Here is a 7,318-nt window from a genome sequence, read left to right as displayed (position 1 = left end):
GTTTCTGGAGAGAGGCCTGTAATGATATCAGCTTTCCTCTTGTGACCGCTTTTGCTGTGTCCCAAGTGTTTTGACATGTTGTAATATCATTATCATTCATTTCTATGTATCTCTCGATCCATTTCTTGATTTTTTCTTTGACCCAGTTATTCTTCAGTAGTATGTTGTTAAATCTCCATGTATTTGTGGTTTTTCCCACTTTCTTTTTACAGTCGATCTGCTGCTCCAAAACATTATGATCAGAGAATATGGTTGTATGATTTCAAGCTTCTTATATTTGTTGAGGCTATATCTGCATCCCAGTATATGGTCAATCCTTGAGAGTGTGCCATGTGCAATGGAGAAGAGTGTATAAGTAACTGTTTTGGAATGAAAGACTCTGTAAATGTTAAGTATGTCCAGTTGGCCTAATGTGTCATTTAAGGATGTTATTTCCTTATTGATTTTCTGTTTGGATGATCTGGCCATATCTGAAAGTGGGGCATTTAGGTGCCCTACTATGATAGGGTTTTGGTCTTTTTCTCCCTTTGGTTCTGTTTGTAATTGCTTTAAATATTTTGGGCTCCCTGATTGGGAACATAGATATTAATAAGTGTTGTGTCTTCTTGGTACATGATTCCCTTTATCATTATGAAGTGTCTCTCATTATATTTCTTTAACTTTTTATATTGAAGTCTATTTCATCCAATATTAATAATGCTTCTCCCTCTTTTCTCTAAATGCCATTTGCTTGAAATATCATTTTCCACCCTTTCACTTTGAGTCTATATTTGTCTTTGGAACTGAGATGTGTCTCCTTAAGACATATGTTTGGGTTTTGGTTTTTGATTCAATCTGCAACTCTGTACCCTTTTATTGGTGACTTCAGTCCATTTACACTTAGAATGACTATTGAAATATGAGGTTTTCTATAACCATTTTATCTTTTGCTTCCTAGTTGCTTGGTTTTTCCATTGTTTTCTTGTTCTTGTGGGTTTTTTTCTTTATTTTGATTGGCTTTTATGGATATTCCCTCTGGTTCTTCTTGTTTTATGTTATATACTTCAGTTTTAATCTTTAGCATGCAGTTACCATTATGAATATGTAAAGGATACACACACACACACACACACACACGTCATCCATATTGTTGTGCATGTGCCTTATCTCCATTCCCCTTTGCGAATTTGGATCTTTGAATCCTCCTATTTTCAGTCATTGTTGTCTCAATTTGTCCTTATGTATGCTGTATGTTCATTACTACCTCGATATAGCCAATCTTCTTATTGTTTAAGGATATAATGCCCTGTTCTTAGTAAGGGTTGCACTCCTCTGCTTCTGTCTGTCTGCTAGTCGCCACTACTAACTATGTATTTTTTTTGTGTGTGTCATTTTGTTTTCAGTGAGCTGATGCCTTTCAGTATTTCCCATAATGCAGGCCTTATGGTGGAGAATTCCCTCAATTTTTGTGTCTGGAAAGGTCTTGATTTCTCCTTCATATGTAAAGGAGAGCAATGCCAGATACATTATTCTTGGCTTGTAGTTCCTTTCATTTTATAGTTTGAATGTTTGATTCCATTCCTTTCTGGCTTGTAAGATTTGTGCTGAAAAATTTGACAGTCATCTAATGCTTTTTCCTTTATAGATTACCATCTTCTTTTCCCTGGCTGCCCTGAGAATTCTTCTTTGTCATTGATTTTTGATAATTTTAATACAATGTGTCTTGGCAAAGGCCTTTTTGGATTGAGATAATTGGGTGTTCTGTTGACTTCTTCCCAAGCTCCAGCTCGTTTCTTATATTTGGGGAATTATCAATTGTTTGTTCAAAAATGCTTTCTAATCCCTGCTGCTTTTCCTCACCTTTGAAAATGCCCATTATTGGGTTTCCTCTCCTGATGATATCAGCTAGTTCTTGTATTTCTCTTTCATTATTTTTCATTCTTCAGTTTCTTCCTTCTTCCTTATGATTTATTTCTAGATTTCTGTCTTCAATATCACTGATCCTTTTCTCCATTTGGTCTTCTCTATTTTCCAACTTGCTATTTCATTTTACATCTCTTGCAGTGTGTTCTTATCACCAGAAGTTCTATTTGGTTCTTTTTCAGGGTTTCAATCTCTTTGCCAAAGAAATCATTCTAATCATCTACTTGTTTTTTTCAATTCCTGAAATTGTTAATATGAATCATTTTATATTTTATTGAGGTTTTTCAGAAGTACCACCCTGAATTTTTTGTCATTTAAGTCACATATTTCTATGTCTATAAGCTTATTTTCTGGAGCTTTTCTTTTTCTTTCTGAGATGCCTTGTCACCATGGTTGTTCATGATGTTTAATGGACTCTTTCTCTGCCTGGGAATTAATGGAAGTGTATTCTACTTTTTTCCCAGCAAGATTTATTATATAAAGGTCTCTCTTTAGCCTATTGCAAAGAAGGCATTTTTCTTTTGGTTTCCAGTAGATAGCATCTAAGTCTCTTGGATCACTGCTTTATATAAAGCCTTAATAATGCCTTTTTTTTTCTTATAGACGTTTAATCACACTCACTACCCTCAGTCTCAGTCCCTGTCAGTGTTAGCAACAGTTTCAGTAGCGTTTGCTCAGATTCCCCTTGGGATCTGCATTGATTGTTCTCAGAGGATATGGGGACAGAGATCCTCCAGGTTTGGCGATGGGGGCTGCAGCTCAGCCTCAGTTTTGCCACCTCTGTGTTAAAAATCAACTGTTGTTTCTCTGCTGTCTCCACTTCTCTGCTGTCCCCTCTTCTCTCCTTTCTGCCCTGATGACTGGGCCCTGCCACCAGTCACATGGAGCTCACAACTCTCCAGAGCAGGGCTGTTTAGGGATCTAACTGCACCTTCTCCTTTCCTCCTCCTTCTACAGGGGCTCTGTCTGTGAGAGGCAGCATTTTTGTTTCTCCCAGTCCACCGCCCGACACCTGGCGTTATGACCTGTGGTAGCTCTTATGCCAGAGCCCATATTCAGTCATGCTGGTGTGAAGTTTGTGTGTTTTTGTTGAGTTTTAGATGTTCAGCTTATTGTTGTTTCATTGGGACAGATCTGGGGACATCTCTCACTCTGCCATATTTCTTCACTTGCCTCGACTTTGTTCTCCTTCCACTTTTCTACTCTGATTTCCAGGTTAGGTGAAACAGATATGACCACTTTGCATCAGTCTTTTATGTATCCCTCAGACACGTTAGAACAGACTAACACAATAATTTGTAAATGGGTTTTGGCTGCTCCTGCTGCAACCGAGAGCCAGAGTCACACACTGGGAGTAGGGGTTGCCATCTTCAAGACCATAACCGATCATTTGAGATCCACTGTGAAAAACTGTGGACAACTACAAGGGTCAGTAAAAGCACCATAAAGCTTTCCTACAATTTTTAAGTTGGCTTTTTCTTGATTCCATATTTGCTTGGTTGTTATAAACATTTTACTATTTTCCAGAGTTTTGGCAAAGTTTGCTTTGACAATTTCTACTTGTTTTTAATGTTTCTGTGAGGGGATAGGAGTTTGGAGCTGCCTACTCCAGCATTTTACTGATGTAACTCCATACATATACAGCATAATAATGTTAACTTCTAAATTACTGGCATAAAAGTGGTGGTTGGATTTCCAGGCTAGTCACCACTCTCCCATCACCCCAAAACCTAGTTTACTTATATATGTACCTGAATTAATTCACTCCTCCAGAAAAATAATTGTGTCTGGTATGTTACTGTACTCTCAATTTCTATAAAGCAAGTGCTCAATAAATAAATTTCAAATAAATACATAGTACTATAAAATCTAACCAGTAGCAATAACAGTGATTACATAGAAACATGTAAAATGCCAGGAACACAGAATTATATTAGCAATCAAAGTTTATATCCATACACCTCTTTATACTTTACATAGCACTTTCATACTTATTAACACATCAGAGCTCCATAACCGTTCTGTGAGGTAAGAATGGTAGGGGCTATTAGCCCCATTTTATAAATCGGATAGATTAAATGATGTTCCAAGTCATCCAACTGTTAAGTGGCAGCGGTAGGAATTTTATCTAAGTCTATTGCATATAAAACTTTTGCTTCTTTCATTTTTCCTAGTTTCTTTCTTTTGAGATCCACTATGAAAAACTGTGGACAACTACAAGAAACAGACATATAATAAGAGTTTCTACTCTAAAGCATCCCATTTGCTTAGCTTCAGAACAACAGAATGTGTTCTTATGTTTGAATGGTGGAGGCTGAATTCTTAGAGGAATAAGTGAACTTTATCTTCATTATAGAGGACCACCCAGCCTCAATGTTTGAGACACTCATCAAAGGAGTAGGAAGAGACTGACAGAAATGTAGAAATCAGCCCAGGCACTGGGAAAGTAAGAGGATGGGGGAGGAGAAACAGATACACATGGGCCTTAGGTCTTTCCTTTCTCTTTATCTCTGCCTGTTATATCCCCACTAGCCCTTCTATGTTGTCACTGAGGAATTGGAGTATAGGGCAATAAGGTGTAGGAAGAGGTAGAAGTACTTCCAGGCAACAGTGAAATCCACAAAAGTGAAGGAAGAAGAAAGGGCATATTGTAAGTTATGGCACACAGAAACATTAAGGGAGTTCTCGTGGTTTCTGTAAATGAAAGAAACTGCTAATGCTAATAAAATTTGGATACCTGTCTTACAGGAAGCTCTACAATGAGTATGGCCTGCAGAAACCCAGGAGAACTGTTTACATTTCCAGCTTCTCAGCCTGAACTTTTTTATTCCCTGTAACGAAAGCAGAATGATATAGAAAAATGGAGTCAGATAGACCTAAGTTCAAGTCTGGCTGCACTATCAATTAATTACCTGCGTGATCTCAACAATTTAATTTAATTTAATTCTCTGAACCTTAGTTTAGATAGCCATCATCTAAGAATTTATGATTATATGTGTCTCAAAGCATTATTATGAGTATTACATGAACAAATGTACTTGCTTTTTAAATATTAGATATTGTTATTATCATCTTTGGATTGTCTGAACTCCAGTTTTACATAATCTTCATTTATCCTGCATCATTTGGAGTTGATAGAGTGGTTTTCAAAGTTAATTTATCAAACGTTAGTGTTCAAAAGTTAACCCTCAATGAAAATATTTCTAAAACATATTGTACATTTCTATACCTGATTAAACAGTAAGCTAAACAAAATTAAACCTCTTCTTGATGACTGGGGGTCATTATTAATGAGCACCCATTATCTCACATTACTACCATATAAGACACAATGATTACCCTCAAGGACTGGGAGACTGATAGTTCTGGGAGAGGGGCAGGAGTGAGACACATAAGGTTCTTGGCACTTATACTCAATAGCTTCAGAAATACATACTCATTTATTTCTTATGTCTCTTTATTATAGTATCTGTTTCCCACACCTATTCTCAGCCTATCAGATGTTGCTTCTTTCTATTACTATTGGTATGCCTACCTCTGACTACTCTCTTTCTAATTGTTATCTGCTAACCTAGACTAGACAACCATATAAAAAAAAACTTTTAAAATTATATTTATGTAGTGGTTCTCCTGTCATGCTCCTTGGACCAGTAGCATCAACATTACTGAAAAACATATTAGAAATGCAAAATCTTGGGTCCCCCTCCAGACTTCTTGAATCAGAGAACTCTGCATTGATAGATCCCACCAATTTGTGTTTTAACAGGCCCTCCAGGTAATTCTGATATATGCTCAAATTTGAGATTTAATGCCCTACTGCATTTAAAAATGTACAGTCCTGGATCCCACTCTTAGTGATGTCATGTAGTAGGTCTGAAGTAGACCTCAGGAGTCTTAATTTTTTAACCAATACCCAGGATTATTCTAATGAAAGTAGTCAAAAGACACACTTGGATAAATGTTTCCCAAGCCTAGACCAGTGCTTCTCAAATGTGCATGGGATTTTATTAAAATGCATATTCTGATTTAATAGGTCTGGGGTTTAACACTTAAATGGTCTCCCAAGTGATACCTGTACTACTGGAGGGTGGGCCACAGTTGGAATAGTAAGGCCCCAGAACCTTATATAGTAGGCACTTTATAAGTGTATTTGTTTTACTTTGTTTTTTTAATATTTTTAACACACAATGATTTTCTGTACGTAAAAATAGTATCAAGTTTTTTTCATTTCTGCAAAAGATGTGATTTTCTCCAAATATTTTCAAGGGTAATTATTCATACCTTTTAAATTTAAAAAATGAGTTGTTTTAATCACAATATGAGTTAGTTGGCTTTAAGTACACAATGGAGAAACTTTACTATGAGTAAATTGTACGAGCTTTAGTTTCTAGACCCAGTATCATCTTTTCAGGCTTCTAAGAGGTCTTTTATTCTGTCTTCTGGGTTTTAAATATGCCTTTGGTAGAGAAGGGGTAGCCAAGATTCCTTACCAGAAGAATAAAATTTCTATGACAGATTATATCATTCTTTCTGGCAGCTAAAATAGATGCCGTCTTTTCTCTAGTCTAAACTCTAGTGTCAGCATTTATCTATTCCCTGAGAGTATTGACAATCCAGGCCTTTTCTCAGAGGTGAAACCATTTATTCCCTCTGAATGAGTATCTTGAATGTTTCACTTTCAAGATGAAACAGGGCTCCATAGCAATCCTTGGTGCTGATTCTTGGCTTTGGCAATCTCTGGACCTCTTCTTATAGGAAAAAGGTTACTTGGTAGGGAGTCAGTCATGGAAAATCTTCACGCTTCACCTTATGGATTGCTTTAAACATTCCTATTGCATAGAGAGTTTGTGTTGATTGCTTCCCACAGGGAGGAAAAACATAAATGGTAAAGGATGTCAATCTAGAAAGCTTTTTATTTCTCATTTCAGATTGGATAAACTACTGCAGAGCATGAGTTCTAAAGTGAACCTAGTGCCCCCAGAATACTTTAGTATGGCAATTAGGCCTTCAAAGTGGGGTTTGTTGATTTTCAGGATTGACAGTACTGCTGCTGTTGTTATAAAATTGACTTAAAATTATTTTAGTTTATTTTCTGGAAGACCCAATCTTAGGGTTATTGTAGGGAAACTCCTGTGTCATGTACTTGTTACTGCCTTCTCCCTTTTCATCTCTTTCCTCTCTTCTTTTCATGCTGTTAAAAGAATACAGTGCAGCTGGTATCAGACAGACCTGAGGTTCAAATTTAAGCACATGTTCTTTCCTAGATATATGGCCTTGGGCAAATGACTTAAACTTTCTAAACCTTCGTTTACTCAACTATAAAAATTAAGATAATAATACTTATATTGCATGGTTGTTATAAGCATTAGAGATAATATATGTAAAGCATGTAGCAATGATGCCAGTACATAGGAAA

The 7,318-nt window shown here is 36.6% G+C and overlaps 1 protein-coding gene across 13 annotated transcripts in view; it reads left to right on the top strand.

Annotated features, from left to right (window-relative positions):
• The window catches only part of ZC3H12B (zinc finger CCCH-type containing 12B), a 354,164-nt gene that overhangs the window by 291,556 nt on the left and 55,290 nt on the right, over window positions 1–7,318 (top strand). The window lies entirely within an intron of this gene.

The sequence above is a fragment of the Pteropus medius genome, unplaced genomic scaffold (genome assembly GCF_902729225.1).
Source record: "Pteropus medius unplaced genomic scaffold, Ma_sr-lr_union100, whole genome shotgun sequence".
Taxonomy (NCBI): Eukaryota; Metazoa; Chordata; class Mammalia; order Chiroptera; family Pteropodidae; genus Pteropus; species Pteropus medius.
The sequence above is the reverse complement of the archived record's forward strand: the minus strand, read 5'-3'. Positions and strand labels throughout refer to the sequence as shown.